The sequence below is a fragment of the Ptychodera flava genome, chromosome 6 (genome assembly GCF_041260155.1).
Source record: "Ptychodera flava strain L36383 chromosome 6, AS_Pfla_20210202, whole genome shotgun sequence".
In the NCBI taxonomy this organism is placed as follows: domain Eukaryota; kingdom Metazoa; phylum Hemichordata; class Enteropneusta; family Ptychoderidae; genus Ptychodera; species Ptychodera flava.
In genome coordinates, this window is record NC_091933.1 from 5,699,917 (window position 1) to 5,724,232 (window position 24,316).

Here is a 24,316-nt window from a genome sequence, read left to right on the forward strand (position 1 = left end):
CAAAAAGAGCTTATATGGTGAGTCGGTGGCGTGTGTATATGTCTGTCTGTACCGGTATGTATGTGGGTATGTATGTGCAGATGTATGCACACGCAAAGGCTCCCGTATGACCTAAGCTCCATCTCAGTACAGGTGTACAGGTAGATACAGGGGTTGAGATGTGATGTTGTTCAAATGAACACGTCAGTGTCAAAAATGTGCAAATGAGGTAAGAAAAATGGGAAATCTGTAAATATGCAGGAGTAGTGGCAGACCAGTGACTGAAACAGGCTACTCCACTGACCTTGAGTCATTTCCTGTTATTGTTTATGAACTGTTACATATTAACAGACCTGCTCAAGCTAAGGGATGGACCATTAGATCTTGGGAGGGGATGGTCACAATTGTAAATTTCTAAAAAAAAAATTTCCAAATGAGAAAAGCTGTGCTAATTATTTTTCAGATTTATAATGTTTTTTTTGTTTGACGCTGTCTGAGGATACAATGTACATCCATATCACTAGCGCAAATAAGATTGCATGGCCTAGTGATTAATATTGCTGATAGATTTCTCGAAATGTTGCAGATCATCTTTTGACAAGCTTAGAAGCTGTTTACAAAAAATGTTTTGAAATTTTAATATTCATGTTTTTAGGACAATTTTTGCCTTATTTTGATCAAAACATCTATTCTCTGTAGCAGCATGTCCATTTTTGTCATTCTTGTTTTTCTGGTTTAAATACTTCTTGTTGTTTTTCTGGTTGTACTGTGCAGAAATCATTGTCATAACATCAACGTAGAATTTTCCTGCACTGAACAGATAGAAACAATATTTATTGTTGAGCCATTAACCCAGACATGTCTCAACTGATTTCTTTCAAAATTGGTCCAAGGACATAGACATATGCCATACATATGCACATGGATTTATTTTATAATACAATCCAGTCACTCTCATTAATTGATGCCTTGACATGAAAACAATCACAGGATTCGCAGTACACTGCTACCACTTATGCACTGCAGATCTTATTCCCTGCCCTATTAAGGCAGATATCCCAATAATGATTGGAGACTATGAAATGTCTCTGTTCAATACTTTTACTTGCCAGTCTGGATGATGAATGTAATATTTACATTTATCATTCTCCATCTTGTACCCATTGTTCTCTCTTGTTTCATGTAACCTCATCTTTCTTTGATTACAAACTGTCCAATTAACAAGTACTATTGTTTGAAACTGTCTGATTTACTAGTAAACAAGTCATCGTTGATGACACAGTCCCCACTTGTTAATAATGGGTACTTTGATTACATGTCCTCAGAGAGGATAGAGTCCTCTTCATTAATTAGGTCTGTGATAAAAATACTTTGATACAGATGGCGCTCAATGGCCAAGAATGAGTTCCATGGTGATGAAAACATAAAACCAATGTAGGCCACCATCCTAAAGTTCATAAAATGAGTCAACTAGGAATTAATCAACAGGATGTTGCAAAACATTTTTGCATACAATTCTATCACTTGACAGATTATCACTGGTACCATATTTCATAAAGTTTGATGCAGTATTTACAACACTATGAGATCAACATCTGTATCAAGTTTCATCACATTTGACGCTGTATTAATTTGTGGCTATATCATCCTAATTAGGAAAGTTCATTACTTATGCAATTACAAATTAATTAAAATGACACTGAGTTCAATGTTCAATGTTAAAGCAATGTGACCTTAACATCAGTATAAAGTTTCATGAATTTGATGCAGTACGTATTTCTTGACATATAAGCCTACTTACGAAAATTCAATAATTGACATGTTGCTGCTACATGACGTGAAACAAATTGACGAGCATATGTATGAAATAGGTCAATGTCCTTGTACCAACTTTGAATGATACTGGTGGAAATATGTCTGAATTATAGCTCTGTACATCTGAAAATTGTAACAAAATCACCGCCATGCAGCGATATTTGATTTTACTGTTTAAAAAATCAACATGTATATGTATGACGTAAGTCAATGTACATGTACCAACTTTGAATAAGATCAGTTGAGACTTAAAGCGCAGTGGTCGTCGCGCCGCGCTTGCGTGGTTTTTTGTTGATAAACATAAATTTTTGTAAACATAAGTCTTCTCAACTTCAATAGGAGTGAGATGGGAGCAGTCCCCCACTTTGTTAAGGCCTTTGTAAGACTCAACATCATGCAATAGTAAAATAATAAGATCGGAAACGAACTTCAGTGGTATAAACTCGTGTAGAGCTACGAACATTTGGGACACTACACTCAGCACATTATGTCGCTGAGTTCACTGTACGCAGACACAGTGAACAAAAAGCTTTGATCGCGCGCGATCACGCTGGTTATACACAATGCTATGTACAGTACAGTGAAAATACATAACTAAAATGATCAACATTGCCTATATATGTAGACCAGCAACAAGCACAATGCCTAACACAAAAATTACACTCAAGACCATGATCGGCTAGCCTGAGCAGGACACGGGAGATGTTGTTGGGAGACGGTCACCGCGTTGACGTACACGGATATAGAGAATCCGGTCCCACAACGTACTGGCCGGCCCGCGACGACTTGGCCCACAACCAACTGTTGATCACCATGTCTTACTTCTCCTAGTATTACGTGGTAAGAAATAGTAAATGTCAGGAAACAATAGACAAAACAAGCGGGTTTTCGCGGCATTTGGCACGAAAATTGCACGGCTACACCGTGCATAGACGTATCGAGAGATCCTGTGCCCCGGGCCTGTGCACGGTCATGGCAGTGATCCAACCGCTAGCTGGTGTAGGCCTACCGGTGCTGGGCAAACTTCGTTGTTGTACCTCCTGATTGCCGGGTAGGTCTGAATCCTCTTTCAAGTGAGATAACCCCCACATAACAAGAAGACCTATGAAAGGTCCTTCGCTTGACTTGATACCTGTACTCAGAATTCTCGTTTGCACCCCAAAACGGGGTAAACTTTGTTGTAGTTGAGTTGGATTCTCCACAGCCGAGTGTAGCGCGCCATATACCCGGTTTGACACGGACGTTCATACAGACCACGGAACGGAACAGATGCAGAGATGCTTCTTGCTGCAGCGGGCATTGCTCTGCGAGCTGTAGATTTCTGTAGTTTGAGTTGTTGTCTTTGTACAACTTGTTGTACACCTGTCGGGCCTCTTGAAATGAAAGCTCTCGTCCTTGCTAGCGATGTCGAAAACTAGAGCCCGGTCGTTGATAGTCTGTTGGCGTATACATGCGTACATGCGTACGTCTAGCTCTATGGCTCGAGCGGTAACAGTAGCCGAGCCCCATTCAACTGATTCAAGAAAATCATGAGCAAATGTGATCTCAATCCAGCGTGCAATTATTGTTCAATATTCAGCAGATATTTAACTTAGATTAATTGACCTTTTATTGCGTGTTACATTTGGTTAGTTGGTATGCTTGTGACAGATCAGCCGCCATTTTAACAAGCGGCAATATCGCAAACTTACAATCAACCCGTAACATGTGCGGCGTTCTTGGATTTGTTTACAACAGAGGGGGGACCCCTCAGGAGGATGCGCAGCGCGACGACCACTGCGCTTTAATTGCCAGAGTTATGGCTCTCGACATGAAACAACCATAACAAAATTGCTACCATGTGGCCACATAGGACCATCTCGTGAAACCAATCGACATACATATGTATAAATAAGTCAATGTCCTTGTACCAACTTTGAATAAATTTGCTTGATACATGTCTGAGTTATGGTTCCGGACATGAAAAAATCGGAAAAAAATGGCCACACGGCGGCCATATTGGATTGTATCATAAAACAAATCAATGTGCATATGTATGACATAGGTCAATGTCCTTGTACTAAGTTTGAATAAAATCTGTGAATAAAATTAGTTGAGACATGCCCAAGTTTTGGCTAAGGACACGAAAAAATTGTAACAAAATGGCTGCCATGCAGCCATATTGGATCATATCAAGAAACAAATTGACATACATATGTATGACATAGGTTAATGTCCTTGTACCAACTTTGAATAAAATCGGTTAAGATATGCCTTAGAGTATTATGGCCCTTGACATGAAAAAATCGTAACAAAATGGCTGCAAGGCAGCCATATTGGATCGTATCACATAACACATTGACATGCATATGTATGACATTAGTTAATCTCCTTGTACCAACTTTGAATAAAATCCGTTGAAACATGTCTGAGTTATTGCTCTGTACATGAAAACATCGTAATACAATGGCTGCCTATCTAGCGGCCATATTGGATCGTATCACATAACAAATCGACGTACATATGTAAGACATAGGTCAATGTCCTTGTACCAACTTTGAATAAAATCGGTTAAGATATGCCTGAGTTATGCCTCTGCATATGAAAAAATCGTAACAAAATGGCCACTAAGCAGCCATATTGGATCGTATCACAAAACAAATTGACATGCATATCTATGACATTGGTCAATGTCCTTGTACCAACTTTGAATAAAATCGGTTAAAACATGTCTGAGTTATGGCACTGTATATGAAAATATTGTAATAAAATGGCCGCCTGGCGACCATATTGGATCGTATCACAAAACAAATCAACATGCATATCTATGACATTGGTCAATGTCCTTGTACCAATGCTTGATAAAATCGGTTGCAACATGTCTGAGTTATGGCTCTGTACATGAAAAAATCGTAATAAAATGGCCGCCTGGCGGCCATATTGGATCGTATCGCAAAACAAATTGATGTGCATATCTATGACATTGGTCAATGTCCTTGTACCAACTTTGAATAAAATCGGTTGAAACATGTCTGAGTTATGGCTCTGTACATGAAAAAATCGTAATAAAATGGCCGCCTGGCGGCCATATTGGATCGTATCACAAAACAAAATGACGTGCATATCTATGACATTGGTCAATGTCCTTGTACCAACTTTGAATAAAATCGGTTGAAACATGTCTGAGTTATGGCTCTGTACATGAAAAAATCGTAATAAAATGGCCGCCTGGCGGCCATATTGGATCGTATCACAAAACAAATTGATGTGCATCTGTATGACATATGAAGTAATCCTTGTACCAAGTTTGAATGAAATCGCTTCTTGCATCTCTGAGATATCTGCGTGAACGGACGGACGCACACACGCACGCACGCACGCACGGACGCACACACGCACGGACATGACCAAACCTATAAGTCCCCCCGGACGGTGTCCGTGGGGACTAAAAATACACTTTTTGTGGTTGGACTTTGACCTTGCACCTGGATCTGTTCTATTCAACTGTTCTCCCATTCAAACTGGAAAGAAAAAGTGTATGTAACTTTCACTGGAGTACAAACCGGGTACCTGAGATTAAGAAAGCTTCTCTCTGATTGTTAGACCACAAGGGTATTTCTGCCAAACTCTCATCAGAGATTAATTTAGAATATGACAAGCTACAAAATGCAGAAGTGATGTCATATGCAGAGCAGTGATTTTTAGTCATCCGGGAGGACTTATAGATTAGGTCATGTCTGTCCGTCTGTCTGTGCGTCCGTGCGTGCATCCGTTCACGCAGATATCTCAGACATGCCCTGGTCAATTTCTTTCAAACTTTGCACAAGGATAGTACCCTACCCCATACAGATGCACGTTGTTTTGTTTCACAATGCGATCAAATTTGGCCGTCTTAGAGGACTTTTTAGTTAACACCTCCATAGACTCCCATATATAAGGCAGTTCTCCATAGACTTCCATGTATAAGGCAGTTCTCCATAGACTCCCATGTATAAGTCAGTTCTCCATAGACTCCCATGTATAAGGCCAAGAAAAATAAAAATTTAGTTTCTCATCGTATTCATATTGCAAAAAGGATGCAGTGACACAGTTTTTAGTCCCCAAGGATGAAGTCCAGGGGGCTTATAGATTGGGTCATGTCTGTCCGTTCGTCCATCCGTTCACGTGGACATTTTAGACATTTTGACAATATGTCACAGACCTCTATGACCTTTGACCTCAAATATACATATTTGTCCATAACTCAGTAACCACAAGTGCTACACCCTTCATATATGGTATGATGGGACACCTTATGACGCCACATATTGTACCTCATTAATTATGCACATATCTAATTTTGAGCAAGCCCATAGAGCTAGAGGTCTGGTTTTTGGTATATAGGGATAACTTAGCAATACAATTTTTTGACAAGATATCACATGATCTCGATGACCTTTGACCTCAAATATACATATTTGTCCATAACTCAGTAACCACAAGTGCTACACCCTTCATATTCGGTATTATGGGAGAACCTATGATGCAACATACTGTACCTGATTTATTATGTGCATATCTAATTTGAGCAAGCCAATAGAGCTGTATGTCTGAGTTTTGGTATATAGGGATAACTATAGTATAGAATTTTTTTTACAAAATGTCGTGTGACCTCCATGACCTTTTAGCTAAAATATACGTTTATGTCAAGAAATAAGTAACTACAAGTGCTATGTCCTCTATATTTAGTAGGATGGCAGACCTTATGACAACACACCCTTTACCTCATTCATTATGCACATATCTAATTCTGGGCAAGGGAATCGAGCTAGAGGTTTGGTTTTTGGCATATAGGGATTAATTCACAATACAATTTTTTTTTCAAAATGTCGCGTGACCTCAATGACCTTTGACCTTGATTATAAATATATATGCCTAACTCAGTAACCACAAGTTCTATACCCTTCAATTTTGATAGGATATTAGACCTTAAGATGTCACATCTTGTACCTCATTTATTATGCACATATGTATTTCTTGGCTGGCCAATACAGCTATAGGTCTGATCTTTTTTAGCTCATATTTGGTTTTATATATAAATACCAAAAAGAGCTTATATGATGAGTCTAAGTGGCGTCTGTGTCTGTATATTTGTGGGTATGTGCGGATGTATGTCCGTCACACACAAAGGCTCCCATACCGCCAAAGCTACTGTCTCAGTATTTGGTGTACAGGTAGATGTAGGGGTTGAGATGTGAATTTGTTCAAATGAACACATCAGCGTCAAAAATGTGCAAATGAGGTAAGAAAAAGCAAAATTCTGAAACAGGCTTGAAACAGGCTTACTCCCCTGACTTGAGTCACTTCCTGTCATTGTTTATGAACTGTTACATATTAACAGACCTGCTCAAACCATAGACATTAGAGGGGAGGAAGACCGTCAGTAGAGGGAGGAAGACCGTCTATGGTCAAACTAAGGGGGGCTAGCTGCCTTTCTGCTATGCACGTTGCTAAAGTTCTCCAGTACCTAAAGTTTCAGACCTTAATTACTTTTGTCATTCTTTTTTTCTGGTTTAAATATTTCTTGTTGTTTTTCTGGTTGTACTGTGCAGAAATCATTGTCATAACATCAACGTAGAATTTTCCTGCACTGAACAGATAGAAACAACATTTATTGTTGATCTTTGGTACCCATACTGGTATGTACCAATTCTGATCAAATTTGAGCGACACCGTATAATTGCAGCATTTTTCCTGATTTAGAACCATAACTTAGACATGCCTCATGTGTTTCAAATTGGGAACAACGACATAGACCTATGTGCCATAGATCTCAACATATACACTCCAGTGATACTTCTTAATGACTACATTTCCCTCCCCCATCAAGACTAATACTCCTATTTCAAGTGGGGACTATGTCATTGTCAATGACTTGTTCAATGAACAGTTTTCAGTAAAACTCCTCAGCCCTGCAGACCTCAGAGTTTTGCCACAAACTGTGCAATTAAATTCTGCAAACTTCTGCTATGAATTTGCTTACGATATATTATAATGAATTAAGCAAAATTTTTTGCTCACACAAAATTGAAATTAAGGTCACTGCTATGTGTATTACGTCACTTCCCGATTGAGCAGCTTGTAATGTTTATCTTTAGTAAAACTTTACCTGCATAAAGTTTATAACTAAGTAATGGTTGACATACGATATAATGTATTAACTTTTGTTCCATTTGAATCTACAGATCATACAAATGTTTCTTCAAAGAAAGAAAGAGTATCGGCCTCAGAGGGAACATGTGGGTTTGACATTGAAGATAATGAACCTGAAGAAAAATGTGAAAATGTAAGTTTGCTTTTGTAACAAATCACTTACATTTCTACAGGCTAAAGTATATCAAATTAGCAATATTTGGCCATTACCCTGGATGTGAAATAATAAAAATATGTGATGTATATTTGTGACTTTTACCATGCTTCACAATTTTTATTGTGGTACTGTCATTAATCAGAGCTACATGTAAACAAAATGATAAGTATTGCAGAATTGATGTGTCTATGCAAGTGCAATCCATTTCATGGTAAATACTCTTATTTATTTCTGAATAAATTACTTTCCATTGTGTGTTTAGACCACAGAAGACAAGGCAGCAGAACAGAAAGATGCTATTTCCTTATTCCGTGGTATGGAAGGTATATGCAGTATGTTGCATGGTAAGTACAGATAATGCAGTTGCTCCTTAGGCTGGATGCCATATTCGGCAATTAATGCATAATTTTGTACAATTTTTATGAGTTTTCTTCCACTTTCAATAAATGGCTGATAACTCTAGAAAATATGCCACCAAATTCAAAAGTTAAGGGAAACTTACCTGGAAGTTGAAGTTTTACTAGAATTCTGCTGAACTGCTGTCGTACCTGAGGTGTCACTCGAGATTGCAAGATATTACCCAGCATTGAGTTCTCATTGGCTGTTTAATACATTGTGTATCAAATTTATGGGTGGGTGATCATGAGATATCAAATATTACCCACAATGCAGCAATGCAGGGGAGCATAGAATTGGGTGGTTGATATATGAGTGACACCATAGCTACGACAGCAGCTTAGCAGAATTCTAGTCAAACTTCAACTTCCAGGTAAGTTTCAAATTCTGATTCACTGCTATCTCAGCAAGTGTCACTCGAAATGTTTAGAGTGTATCCATGAACTAATGATTGGACAAATTCACCCACTTTTGTGTATATATATAAAAGAACACAGAACATTAATCTCTCAAAGGTTTAGTATGAGTTATGTACTGGTACAGTTAATAAACAAAGTCTCCTGTCTGGAGGGTAAGCAGATAGTCTTGATGGTTTGATTTGTCTATAAGGAGTGACTGTTTCACCAGGTCTCCTATTTTTATGACATTCCCCTTCTTTGTTTTGACAGTGTTCCTGATATCTATCAAGTATGTAGTCTGAGCTTGTTGAGCTGACAGTAGTGCAATAAGAGTTACTAGTTTTAATGTCAATTTTTAAAAGGGAGAGTTTCTTAACAGAGACCAATATTGTAGCAGTCTTAAGTACAATGGAGACATCCCACATACTGTAATTTTATTTATGTGTTGTTTTGTTGAACACCCCTTTCATAAATTGAGTAACTAAAGGGTGACTTCCAAATGTTAGGCTACTATCTGACAATGTAATGAATGATGACATTGCTGACCATCACTATTGATTTCACTGAACCAAGCCAGCTGACTTACTGTATAGTATTGCCAAAGCTGTTGCTACAGGTTTTGTATGGATATTAATTTCCCTCTCACTGCTTAAGTTTCTCCATCATTCCAGGTTCGAGTTATATCACCCTTTAGTCCTGGTCTACAAGACTGGAGGATGACCTCTGTAACTGGTTCTCATAGCCCTTTGCTTCTAAGGGATATTGCCTGATAAGAGGCATGCTAGCAGTTTTAGTTTCTTTGACAGTTGGTGGTGTTTCACTGATATGTTCAGGGGTAGTGTCAGTAGTGAGTTTCCTTTTGGCAAGAGGACTGGGTATGCATGCAATCAGGCATTTTGTCAAGGTGGCAAACCATGGTTGGGTTGCCCAGAATGGCACTATCGGGATTCTACTCACTCTGAACTGTCCTTAATGGAGCACACTGAAAGGAGGAAATGCATAAAAGTACCACTTAGACCAATTAATCAAGACTAAATGCATCTACAGCAATGGCATACAGGTCAGGGTGCCATGATACATGTTTGTCATGCTGACGTAATGGTTGAGCCTTGAGGCAAAGAGGTCAATTTCTGTAGTGTACCAAATTAACAAGCAATGTCCTTTACAACTTGTTTGTTAGCATATCTGCCCAGTGTCGCTGTTGTGTTGTCTGAAGTGGTAGTCTGCCTCTGTGTTCTGAACACTGGGTACTGGTATGTGTGCTGCACTAAGTCAAATATTATGTGTTATTGCCCAATTTCAAATTTCTCTGAAAATTATTTTGCAGCTAGGATTTCCTGTCTCCCATGTTGTTATAGAAATAACGGGCGATGCGCTGACCATTAACGTTTATTTGTGGGCAAGGGCGAGAGGAAAGCCAAAAATTAACGGGCCAGGCTTGCCAAGCCTGTTAATTTGGCTTTCTTCAGCCCGCGCCCACAAATAAACGTTAATGGTCAGAGCTGAGTCTGTTATTTCCATTATATTATCAGCGAACCCAAGAAAACCGTCAAAATTTCTGAAAATTTCAGGAGCTAACGACAACTGGGCCCAGAAAATGAGCAATACGCAACGCACTGTCACACGCGCTGTAAAAAATTGGCAAATCCGGAGATGTTTTCAGGAAAAAGTATCTCAACTAGACCTACAAGTGCTCCATTTTATTTTGTGATTGATTATGATTTACGTTTGAGCTGTAAGGTTACAATACTTTGAGTTGTTAATCTTATTATTCATATTTACGGGCATGTAAACAAACCATTACTGTGTATTTGTGGTCAGTCACATGGTTCAACTCGACCAATCAAAATGCGACGGGCAGGGCATGGTAATATAATGTAGAAATAATGGACGACGCGCTGACCATTAACGTTTATTTATGGGCAAGGGCGAGAGGAAAGCCAAAAATTAACGGGCGAGGCTTGCCAAGCCCGTTAATTTGGCTTTCCTTGAGCCCACACCCATAAATAAACGTTAATGGTCAGAGCGGAGTCTGTTATTTCCATTATATTATCAACGAACCGAGGAAAACCGCCAAAATTTGCGAAAATTTCCGGAGCGAATGACAACTGGGCCCCAGAAACTGAGCAATACGCTACAAAACGTCACGCGCAATGTAAAAAATTGGCAAATCAGAAAAAAGTATCACAACTTGGCCAACAAGTCCTTCATTTTATTTTGTGATTGATTATGATTTACGTTTGAGCTGTAAAGTTACGTTACTTTGAGTTGTTCTTATTATTCATATTCACTGCCGTGTAAACAGACCATTACTGTGTATTTGTCCTCAGTCACGTGGTTCAGCTCGACCAATCAAAATGCGACAGCCAGGCATGGTAATATAATTATATATCACACTGCTGTGGTGTTGTAATGAGCAGTCAGATGTGTACATTTTTCATGTTAGTACAGAAAGCTTTCAATGTAAAAAGAGCAGCTTTCATTTCAAAGTAATTTATGTGTTCTGATGTTTCAAATCAGACCATGCACCACTTGTCTGGTCTTGCATCACCCCTTCTCATCCTTTTTTGCTCTGATATTTCAAGGTGAGGTCCAGGTTACCATGGGATACCATATCCCAAACATCGGACTATGTGCCCGAGGGTATGTGACCATTTGCCCGACGTAAGGAGGGCAAAAGGACCTGCCCCGAGGGTACATAGTCCCTTGTTTTGGCTACAATATTTTTATTACATGCCTCTCTTACACAGTTTCACTCAAAATATTAACGTTCATTGGCAAATGATCATCAAAATGCTTTATTTCCATCCGTTACAAATGGAACGACTTTCATCATCGAATGGCGCATTGATATATTGAAACTACTGTTATACGGTTTATCAATTTTTTTTGCGCTAAATTTCACAAAAGCCAGATTTACCATGCAAAACATGTAATTTCCACATTTTTACATGCAAAAGGTGTCAAGTTTAAAAAAGTTCCGGGTCACTTTCAGTCTAATTGTTGTGTGGACATGGTTTAGGAACTAGAACAAGAAATCAGATTGATGCACAAATTTGTCAAATTAGGTTACATACAGCTGCTGTTCCGTAGAAGTCAGTGTTGTTTTGTTTTGTTTTGTTATCTTCAACATGTTATACTGAATTCCCTATTTAAAGCATGTTGATACTCCTAGTATTTAATTAGAGTCAGCACAGCCTGCACATTTAAGGACAGCATGACAACAATCTCATTAAAATTTGATATAGAGATCTGCAAGTTGATCTTTACCTTTGCTTATTGCCGCTACATCTGAACCCTGCCACCAGACACACACTATTGTAGATTTCCATAATTTATTATGATTTGTATCCTCGGAGATTCCCCAGAGAAGTCTACCATGTGTCTCCCATGTGTAGACAAATTCATAGACTTAGTTGTAAAAATTCTGAAAACGTACTTTTAAGGACACCATTCTTCTCAATTCTCATTTCAAATTATTTGGAAAATTATGCAAGATTGAGAGAGGAGATAGCATTTTTGTACAATTTTCCACTGATTGTGTCTTCAGCCATACAGAATAATGTGATTGAAAGAAGGGAGACTAGTACTTGCACCTGTTTTTTGAAACAAAAGGATATTGATTTTTTTCCAATGGAAATGACAAATGAATGACCCCTTCAGTTCATCATAGCTTACTGCCTAAAAGTATGGCATTTGTAGTACCTACAGAACGTGACTTCAATGGTTGTTTAATGGTTATTTGGAAACTTTCACTGAAATTTCTAAATGATCTTTTACTTGATATTATTTATCAATTATTCTGATGTTTGCACATTATTGCTTGCATACAGAACTAAAAAAGTTATTAAAAAAGTAACCTACAAGGATACAAATCAAAGAGAATTGTGGGTATTTTATTGTACTGCGAGCACAACCCACTTGGAGCACCCAGGAGCACAGTGGTTTGCTAAACCAATCAGCAGAACACTGCTTACTTAGCACAGTGGATTTATAAACCAATCGGAATGCTGCATATTTAGCAACATAGCTCTGATGGGCTCTTCGTAGCACAAGATTTATACGTGATCACCTATGGCACAATGGTATAAAGAGGTTGCTGAAGACAAAACAAAAAATAGACAATGACCGAGGAAGTGAACAGCCAACCACTCTATCAGATTTTAATCAGTTTGATGTTGACAATATACAGTCAGTGAATGCAAGCTAAATGCATGGGCTTTGTATAAGTGTATAAAGTGTTATATAAAGTGTTATTATAGAACCAAAAACAAAGACAATCATGATTACCTTTTCACTTTTATAGTTCATGATATTCTGATTTGACCAAAAGCGTCAAATTTGTAACAGAAAGTTTTATGGTTGGAAAAAGTTAGACAGGGTTGGACATTTCTAATACACTTTGTCTTTCATTAAATCTGAAAATACTTCTGCACTTGTGGGTGTGAAACGAAACATTATTTACTCTTGCCTAATCCTTTAGCTAATAATCCTGATTTTATTGTGCTTGATATTGTGATCTTTGTATTTCCCTACCTACCATTGTACATCAGTGACTTGAACGGGTGGGGAATTATTCATTGTATCTGTAATAGAGTTGATTGATGATGGTGATGCCAAAGATGATGAAGATGGTGATGTTGGTGGTGGTAACGAGGAGAAAAAAGAAGATGGTCATGATAATGAGTAGGTTCTATTGACACAGTCACTGGTCTCTGCTGTACCCATGCAACCTCATTTGGCATCGACATCAGCATCTGCAGTGACAGAAAATGCCACATCTAGCATCATGTCCACCAGTCTAACTAGTTCTGTAGTGACAGACAATGATGAATATGATGACAATTAAACAGAGCAACCACAGAGTGAGTATGAAATCACATACTGTAGACTGTCGCAAACATCACACTGTGTTTTGGTGTTAAATGACCTAGTGATGAATTGAAATGAAGCATTTCACTAAGAAGTTTATCTGTGTGTGTAGATGAAGTTTATTATGGCTCTTGTAAGATGTACACAAGTCTAATCTATAACGTGAAGTACAGGCAATGTTCTATTTGACAGTAAACCAAATTCATCATTTCAATGCAAATGCAAACATAATCACTATTTAAATCATGTAAACCATATAGACATTTTTGTACACTACATGCATTCTTAGGCCTTTTTATGCACCAGGCTTTGTTTCTATGGCTGCCTTGCATTTGACTCATTCACGTTTTCCCATCATTCTAACTGTATAGTACTAATCTGACAAACCTCCAGAGTCTAAAATACATTCTTTTATCACATTAACTTAAATTCACTTGCTTCACACCAGTGTTGGATTTTGTAGATGTCAAATGACGCCAAGTACTTAAATGTGCTGGTGTCAGAACTTCATCAGTATCCTACTGCTGTGGAAACTGAAAAAATAAAATGTAACTAAGACTTTGCTATAATTGTAAATTTTGACATATCATGTACATGAAGATCACTGAACACAAAATGTTGCATGCAACTCTGATTTTGGCATGCCTATTTGAAGGCAAATTGAACTGCAAGACTCTTTCAATAATGCATGCTCATGACTTTTTGACACAAGTGGGTTGAGATTGTATAAAGAATTTTTTCACCTAAAACTTATGAAATGTTTTCTTTTCTACAGAACTAAATCAAAGACAATCGCCTGAAAGAAAGTTGAGAGATTGGTCGTCAGCAGAGAAAAAAGCCATGACCATTTTGATGTGAATTTAAAAGCACTGAAATGTCCTGGTAGAGATGAAATTCTTTGCTGTATAAAGAAGTATCCAATTTTCCGGAGAAGGCAATGGAGACAAATTAAAAGTCAAGTGTGGAATAAAATCAAACAATTGAAAAAAACGAAATTGACATAGTATGTATGAGATCAAAGTAAAGGCCACAGTAGCTGTAACTTTTGACCATATTTTTCTCCCAGCGTCATGAAGGAAACCAAGCCAGGTCCATCCATCTGTACCAGTGCCTGTTTTACGTGCTCATGCTGTTCGTACAGATTGAAGTGGGAAAAAAACCCTCGATCACTTCCGGTCAAAATAATAGTGCCCCTGGTGGCGAAAGCTTAATTCCTTGTGTTTTGGCATGGGCCCACGGCAACTTAAAAATGGCGTGTTTTTTTTTTAAATTGATTGCGTAATGTAAATAACAATTTGTACATGCAGGTGTACAGTAATTTCATGATCTGAATCAAGTTGCTGTGTTGCATCTGTTGATGATAATACTTTACCAAAAACAATACAGAATATTGAGCAGTATTTGTAGCCTATGATGTTACCTTCTTTATATTTTTTATGCATCTCTAACTTTCTAACTTTTAGTCCCCACGGACACCATCCGGGTGGACTTATAGGGTTGGTCATGTCAGTCTGTCTGTCCATGCGTGCGTGCGTCTGTTCGTCTGTGCGTCCGTCCGTTAACGCAGATATCTCAGACATGCCTGGATTGATTTCATTCAAACTTGGTACAAGGATTATTTCATATGTCGTACATATGCACGTTGATTTGTTTTGTGATATGATCCAATATGGCAGCAATTTTGTTACGATTGTTTCATGTACGGAGCCATAACTCAGGCACATCTCAACCGATTTTATTTAAAGTTGGTAAAGGACATTGACCTATATAATACATATGCAATATGTCAATTTATTTCATGAATATGATCCAATATGGCAGCATGGCAGCTATTTTTTTACAATTTTTTCATGTATTGAGCCGTAAATCCGGCATGTTTCAACTCATTTTATTCAATGTTGGTTCAAGGACATTGACCTATGTCATGCATATCCACATTGATTTATTTTGTGATACAATCCAATGTGGCTGCATGGCAGCCATTTGTTATGATTTTTTTTCATGTAGGGCGCCATAACTCTGGTATATCTCAACTGATTTTATTCACAGTTGGTACGGCGACATTAACCTGTATCATGCATATGCACGTCAATTTGTTTCATGATATGATCAAATATGGCGGCCGTGCAGCCATGTTGTTACAATTTTTTCATGTACAGAGCCACAACCCAGGCAAATCTCAACCGATTCTATTCAAAGTTGATAATAGGACATTGACCTATGTCATGCATATCCACATTGATTTGTTTTGTGATAAGATCCAATATGGCCGCCGTGCGGTCATTTTGTTACGATTTTTTCATGTACGGAGCCATAACTCAGGCACATCTCAACCGATTTTATTCAAAATAGGTACGGGGACATTGACCTATATCATACATATGCATGTCAATATGTTTCACGATATGATCCAATATGGCACGCCATGCGGCCATTTTGTTACCATATTTTCATGTATGGAGCCACAACTCTGGCACATCTCAACCAACTTTATTCATCATAACTCAGACATTTATCATTGGATTTTATTCAAAGTTGGTACAAGAACAGTGACCCTTGTCATAAATATGCATGTCAATTTGTTTCATACTCCTATGCAATATGGCTGTCTTGTGGCTATTTCGTTATGATTTTGTCATGTACGGAGCTATAACTCAGACATATTTCCACCAGTATCATTCACATGTGGGGCAGGATGCGCTTACTATTTTCGAACACCTGACATCACTTCTTGGTCCTTTGGCCAGAGGTCGATCCATATATCTTTCTTTCATGAATTTGACTTTGTTTGTGTACCGTCTATTTACTGTCTGTTCTGTGCTGTTTTGTATCTATGTTTACAACTCTTGTCTTACAAATTCTGACCTAGTGTTATTGGATTATGGATTGGTATGATTGCGATTATTCAACGTTGGCACAAGGACATTGACCTACCGTATGTCATACATATGCACATCGCTTTGTTTAACGGCATGTAGCAGTATCATGTCAATTATTGAATTTTCGTACTTAGTCTGATATGTCAAGAAATACTGCATTAAATTTCATGAAACTTGGTACAGATGTTAAGCTCACATTACTTTAAGTAAAAAGACATTTATCAGTGTCAAGTTAGTTAATTTGTAATTGCATATGTAATGAACTTTCCTAATTAGAGTGATACCGGTATATCAACAGATACTGCGTTAAATTTGATGACACTTGGTAGAGATTTTGATCTCATAGTGTTGTAAATACAAATCAATGACACTTAGTAGTATCATTTATTATATAGATTAATTGCTAGTTTGCATTTACATAATGGGTTTTTAGTCCCCGCGGACGAGGTCCGGCGGGGACTTGTAGATTGGGTCCCGTCCGCCCGTCCGTCCGTCCGTCCGTCCTCAGCCGTTTCTCAGACACTGCGGAACCAATTTTGTTCAAACCTGGCACAAAGGCATAGCACTATGACCTACAGATGCACATTGATTTAATTTGCAATATGATTCAATATGGACGCAAGGTGGCCATATTTTTGAGTTTTTTTCATGTCTTTGAACCATAACTCAAAACATCCTTGAACCGATTCTGTTCAAGCTTGGCACAAAGGCATAACACTATGGCCTACATATGCATGTCAAATTAATTTGCAATGTGATCCAATATGGGCGTGAGACGGCCATTTTGTTTGCGATTTTTTGTGTCTTTGAACCATTAACTCAAACATCCTTCAACCAATTCTGTTCAAACTTAAAAATTGGCACAAAGACAGAACACCAAGGCCAACATATGCATGTTGAATTATATTGTGATACGATCCAATATGGGCATGAGGCAGCCATTTGATGCGATTTTTTCATGTCTTTGAACCATAACTCAAACATCCTTGAACCCATTTTGTTCAAACATGGCACAAAGGCAAAGCACTATGGCATACATATGCATGTATCAATTAACCTTGCGATAGGAGCCAATATGGCTGCAGAACTGCCATTTTGTTGGAATTTTACATGTCTTTGAAGCTTAATTCAAAGGTCATTACACTGATTTTGTCCAAACTTGGCACAAAGATCATGCACTATGGCATACATATACATGCCAATTTACTTCGTGACATGTTCCAATATGGTGGCCAGATTGTCATTTTTAGCTCCCATGTATGCATATGTATATATGCAAATGGGAGGTATTCTTATAAGGTGGAAAAATGTCGTCTGTATGTATGTACGTATGTATGTATGTATGTATGTATGTATGTATGTATGTATGTCCGTCCACATCAAAAACTCCTAAACTGTAGCACCTACTGTCTTAGTATTTGGTGTACAGGTGCACCTAGGGGTGGAGATGTGAATTTGTTCAAATGAACATGTCAGTGCCAAAAATATGCAAATGAGGGGAAAAAAAGGAAAAATCCTGCAAATGGCTAAAACTCAGTAAGCATTGGTCAGATTTGGTTGAAACTTGGTATGTAGATTTCTTTAGGTATTCTGAATTATGTGTGCAAAAATTGGGATGAAATTTGCATGTTTGTATTTTTAGGGTATTTTTTCCGTTTTTAGTCAAAAAATCTTGTTCTCTGAAATCGCTCGTCTGATTGCTATGAAACTTAATATTCATGTTCCTCAGGATGACTTCAGTCATGCTTGTACAAATTGTACTCAGTGATATTGTCATATTTGTAATTTTGGGCAATTTTCCCAAGTTTTGATAATTTTTTTTTTATCCAAAAACTACTGAATCAGTTTGATAGCTTTGATATTTGGTATACAGGTATCTAAGATTAATCTCAATATAATGTGTTGAAGGTATGTTGAAACTGGCAATTTTTGTTTTATTTTTGGGGCAATTTTTGCCTTTTTTGGTCAAAAATTTTTTCTCCTAAAGCTTCTGATCTGGTAGCTTTGATATCTAGTGTACAGGTTCCTAAAGTTTATGTTAGTTAGATATATTTAAAATTAGGATGAAATCTGAAATTTTGTATTTTTGGTCAAAAAATTTGTTACTCAAAATTTACCAGTCTGATTGCTTTGATATTTAGTAAACCGGTTCTTAGGGTTTTTGTTAATAAGATATTTTGAAATTAAGTTGAAATCCAGAAGTTTGAATTTTGGGGCAACTTTGCGAAACTGTCAGTTTTACTGGGATATCTTTCATTTTGTATTTTTAAGATTTTTTTGGTAATTTTATACCTACTGGAACTAAGAGTATATAATGTGGTGATTAAGTAAGCATTTGATATGGTAAACTGTATTTGGTGTTGAAATGTGGTAAAAAAAATCCTGGCAGATTTTGAAAAAATTCCAAACAAATGCCAATAAAAAATCCAGCCAGAGAAGGTTTGACAAAAAGAAAAGGTGGAAGAGTGGGGAAAAAAGAATGTACAATGGATCAGATAAAAAAGATAATGTACCTCATTGATCTTCCAGACACCGTCCCTTGTCAAATGGTCCACCCCGATGTATTTTTGCACGCAATTAACCATGCAGTGTATTTTAGTTTAAGATGTCAAGTTAGGTAAGGATTTGAAAGGAATAGTCAAGTTCACCACAGTTTAACTTTATCTCTTGTGTCATCATCCTTGTGTAATTGGTTAAGTTTGTGAGTTGTTCCAGATGTGGATGCACCAGCTTTTCTGGAAGAAAACAATGTTTACTTATCCCTGTAGGGTTTCTGAGTTGATGATTGTATGTTGAAATTTCTCCATGTATCTGGTGTATGGGCAAAGTGTAAACTTTGGTTGCATGTTATGTATTTCAGTCTATGTCAAATATTGTAAATGAAAAATCAAGAACAGTTGCTGTGTGCTTGTAAAAATAACATATTTGTCAATACATTTGTCTTAAAGATTATCACAGAAGTAGAAAAGGAAAAGAAACTAATCAAATTGCTGTAACATATTCACCCTCAGTGCCTGTATAGGCCTATACTTAACTATTTTATCATTAAATTCAGCTGTTTGTTATATCTTTATCACTCTCCATGGGCCAAGGCACACTTGGGGTCAATGTCATCACTCTGTGCCAGTCTGTGTATGTCAGTCTGTCTATATGTATCTCCATGTTTCATACAATTGTTGACTTGTTTTGATAACTATATGGGAGCGAACAGTGATATTGTCACTATTTTTTCCCAATATAGCTGCCAGATGGTCATTTTTGGATTTCTTTATGTCTTTGAGGCTTAATCATATGCAAATATTCCTTATCCAATGTTGTTGAGACTTGGTACAAAGATAAAGTACTATGGCATACATATGCATGTCTACTAATTTTGTGCTATGGTCCATATGGTCAATAGACAGCCATTTGATTTCAATTTTGGTGTGATTTTTATATGTCTTTGAAACATAAACATAGGTCACTGTCCTTGGATGGACTGATTTTGTTTAAACGTGATATGGCTGCATTCTTGTGCACATTAATTTGTTTCATTATATGATCCTAAATGGCTGATTACAATAACATACCCGATCCCATACCATTTCTAAAATTCCACCAAACCATGTGTATAGTATGTGCCATCATGACACTAGAGGCAGTGAGGGCATCGTTATGTGTGATGTAATCAAAAGTTCCTTCAATGGTCATTACCGGCAGAGATGGGTCAATTTTATTGAACATTCCTCAGATTACTTTATTATGCAAGTCACAGGCCTGATGCAAACCGTTGCATCAATGTCATTCCACAGCTACCTAGACCACAGCTACCTAGACATCAAAGATTATAACAAAATGGACAAGCGGGTACTATGTCATCAACGATGACTTGTTGTTTTTAGCATGGATGTCCAAAGTACTGCATCAAACTTTATGAAATATGGTACCGGTGATAATCTGTCAGTGTTAGGATAGGATGCAAAAAATGTTTGGCAGCATCCTGTAGATTAAGTACCAATCGATTCATATTAATGACCTTTTGTAATTAGCATAGCGGCTTACATGTGTTTTATGTTTTCACCACCATGGAACTTATTTTTGGCCATTAAGCCCCATCTGTATCGCAGTATTTTTAATCACAGACCTAATTAATGAAGATGACTCTTTCCTCTCAGAGTACTTGAAGTACCCATTAACAAGTGGCGACTGTGTCATTGTCAATGACTTATTATCTGAGGAAAGATAATATAGCTTTACTACTGGTATTTGACATTGTTGCATTCGCTTCCATATGTATAGCGATGTTGATTGTAATGTTCCTTGTTTCATTGATGGCAATTAAGCATGTCATTAAAGCTATTTCATAAAATGCAATCAATGTTGTTCTCCTTTCTGTTTTGATTCAGTTAACAATGCAACTGAACTACAACTAACTAAAGTCATCAAACATATTTTGATCATCTGACAAATTTCTGTCTGTGTTAAAGCATGGATAGAAAATGTCACAAAAGGTTTAGATAATGTTACTGATTCTGATAAAACTATAGTACTGACATACTGTTGGTACGTAAAACTTCTGGTGTAATGCCTTGTTAATGGAAGCTATTCTTACAACCTAGAAATTGCATGTATATACAGTCAAATCTGTGTTAAGAGCCATTCATGCAGCACAGCCTCTCGTCTATAATGGCCACTTCGGAGCAGTCCCAACAAATTTTATGATAAAGCACCTGGATGTAGTGGGCAGCCTTTCAATGTCCTGTGTTGCAGTTTGATTGTATGTACATATGTACATCCATCAAACTCAAAAAGCCATGTACCGCTGTATACTGGCACTGGTTTTAAAATTGCTTAGTTTTTTTCAATTTGATCTAATATGACCCAAGTTTGATAATTTTAGGGCACAATTAGTATTTTAAGGACTCGTGAAACTGCACAACTATATATATCATTGAAACTTTGGCCCAATACAGCAATAAGTGACTTGAATCTGAAGATTTGCATCTTCAGATTGGTGCTGTGAATTTTTGTCAAAATATTTTATTGTTCAAATCTTCGATTTCTAGTCCCTTGTAAGGTAGTAGACTAGATACAAGTGAATTGATACCTAATCTTCATCGATGACCTCCCTTTTCAAGACAAGCGCATTTTAGACTAGAAAATTTCACATATTTTTCAACATTTCTAGGTTGTGTTGTATATGGATGTAACACCCGTCAGGTTCAACCAACAAAGCAAGGGCATAATTGCACACACTAAAGCAGTTTAACTATCAAAGTGACGACTTTTTATACACACAAATATATCTGGTTCAGCCAACAAAGCAAGGGCATAATTGCACACACCAAAGTGGTTAACTATCAAAGTGACGACTTTTTATACACACAAATTATCTGGTTCAACCAACAAAGCAAGGGCATAATTGCACACACCAAAGTGGTTAACTACCAAAGTGACGACTTTTTATACACACAAACATATCTGGTTCAACCAACAAAGCAAGGGTATTATTGCACACACCAAAGTGGTTTAACTATTTTGAACATATGGAATTGATGGTGAAAATTCTTGCCTTCAGTAATTTTTCGAAGTTTATAAACTACTAGTGTTCCCTAAAAGCTAAATTTGTCAAATTTACATGCACAATATTAGCTCCCATATGGTACACGTATGAATGCAAGTACGTACAACTGTAGAACTGCTTCACATGGTTTGGATGCATGCTGGTCTGTAGCGAGCAGTGTGCTAAACGCAAAATCTCTACTGTAGTACTGGCCAAGTGGGCAAGCAACTTTATAAAATCACTGGCCCTGAAGGAAATCAACTAGTCCGATCATCAGGTCAAATCCAATATAGTGGAGATTTTTTACCCGCGCTCAGTATAGGGGCCAAGAACATGCGATTTAAAAAATAAAAAGGCACGTACCACTTCAAATTCTGACATCAAACTGTTTTTGTGCCTTTTAATATTCTTATTTCTTTTTTTAATTCTGCAAATGAAAATGACAATCAAAACCAAAACTTGGGGCAACTGATCTCAGTGTTAAAAAAACATGAAATCAGTGAAACGGACTTGAATATGTCTCAACACGGTAATGCTAAGCATCCAGAAATCCGATCAGGGATGAGTAAATTTTGGCAGCATATATAAACACTGGATCACACACGAATGGAGTCAATACAACACTTGACTCTTCAAAAAACGATTCTGTCTTCTCCCCTTTGAGGGACTCATCGTCAAATACAAAAAATTAGGGCAGCTAATGAAGAGAAATAATACTGATGTGTTGAAACCCACGGTAAAAATAAATCACAAATTTAAAATGCAAGCGTAATCATTACAGTGAGCATGGCAAATGGCCATCAAGGTCAAAATACAATGAAGACAGTACTTTGCATAATGTTTAAATATCGGACATTTACTTTCTAGCATCGAAATGTGACGTCCGACATATTTCCGTCATACATAACAATCTATATATCAGGTTTAATATCGGTACCAGACGATACAAGAATGACTTGCCTTCTGTTGCGGCACGCCGGCTTTGAGAAACTGCCAATATTTTACTTCATGCTGATACATATCGGCGATTTTGGAACTCTCTATAGTAAACAATACTTGGCAAATCTTGAATTATTTGCCCTACGTCTCGACACGCCGGATCTGTGAAATCACAAAAATTTACTCGATAATTTATATTGGCGACTGGGACCCTAATATCGTCACTAGAATGACTCGCCTCGTGTCTCGGGCACGTCTGGTCTATGTAAAATCACCGATGTTAATCGGCGATTTCTGGACAAATGTCTGATATATGTCCGATTTGCCACGTCACAGATCTTGCTAAGACCGCCTTCATCACTGCGGCTCGAACTTCGATACTAGACGATAATATACTTGTCAAATTGCGGGCAAATAATCGATGTTATATCTGGGATATACTACCTTACATATTTGGCCCCGTGGTCTAGGGACCAAGCCCAACTTATGTAGTCCGACCCTAACTTAAATTATACGGTACTAGACTTGTCTAAGATGGTGGGTAAATATCCAATATCGAAGATTTCACCACCTCACATATCTCACCATAGTGTTTGTCGAGGGTCTATGATCTGACCAAACAATTTTAATTTCGATACTGCATTGTCCAGTTAACCCGATTGGAACTAATTTGGAATAATGCATTTGGTGGTGAAGTAATGTAATCTCATCTAATTTTCTTTTTACATTACACACTTGCTTTGATGAGTAATTTGCAATGTTAAAACATTCAGCTATACGGCACCAAATGAAACACTTTCGAGAAATTTGAAAAATATGAAAATCAATTATCCCAAATTATTTCAAATCGTGGTGCACATGCATGATGGTAGATAGGCTAAACAATTACTCTTTTATGACCACGACGAGATCTCAAACCTAACGCATGCTTACGAAATGGGAACATATCGAATAGCGCTCCTACTCTCGAGAGATAACGTGAGGTAAGGTCTTACGCTTTGCTGCAGTACCGATCACTCTGTTCACTTTTTATTTGCGAATTTCACGTTTTGCATATCTCTTGAAAGAATAAATTTCATATCTTTGGATAAGTTTGCCAGGTATTTAGCTTAGCAAAACATTCTGGTAAACTTCTGTACATAAGGGAAAGTCACTGGCCCGCATCGTT

The 24,316-nt window shown here is 37.5% G+C and overlaps 1 long non-coding RNA gene across 2 annotated transcripts in view; it reads left to right on the forward strand.

Moving 5' to 3' along the window:
• Positions 1 to 21,020, forward strand: part of LOC139134681 (uncharacterized) — a 37,938-nt gene extending 16,918 nt beyond the window's left edge. The window contains exons 3-6 of one of the 2 annotated variants that reach the window (XR_011552835.1): positions 7,998 to 8,098; positions 8,385 to 8,466; positions 13,512 to 13,781; positions 14,564 to 21,020. This is a non-coding gene — a long non-coding RNA (uncharacterized lncRNA). The remainder of the gene's footprint in view (positions 1 to 7,997; positions 8,099 to 8,384; positions 8,467 to 13,511; positions 13,782 to 14,563) is intronic. The other variant, XR_011552836.1, reaches the window with a different exon arrangement.
• Positions 21,021 to 24,316: the final 3,296 nt, after the last annotated feature.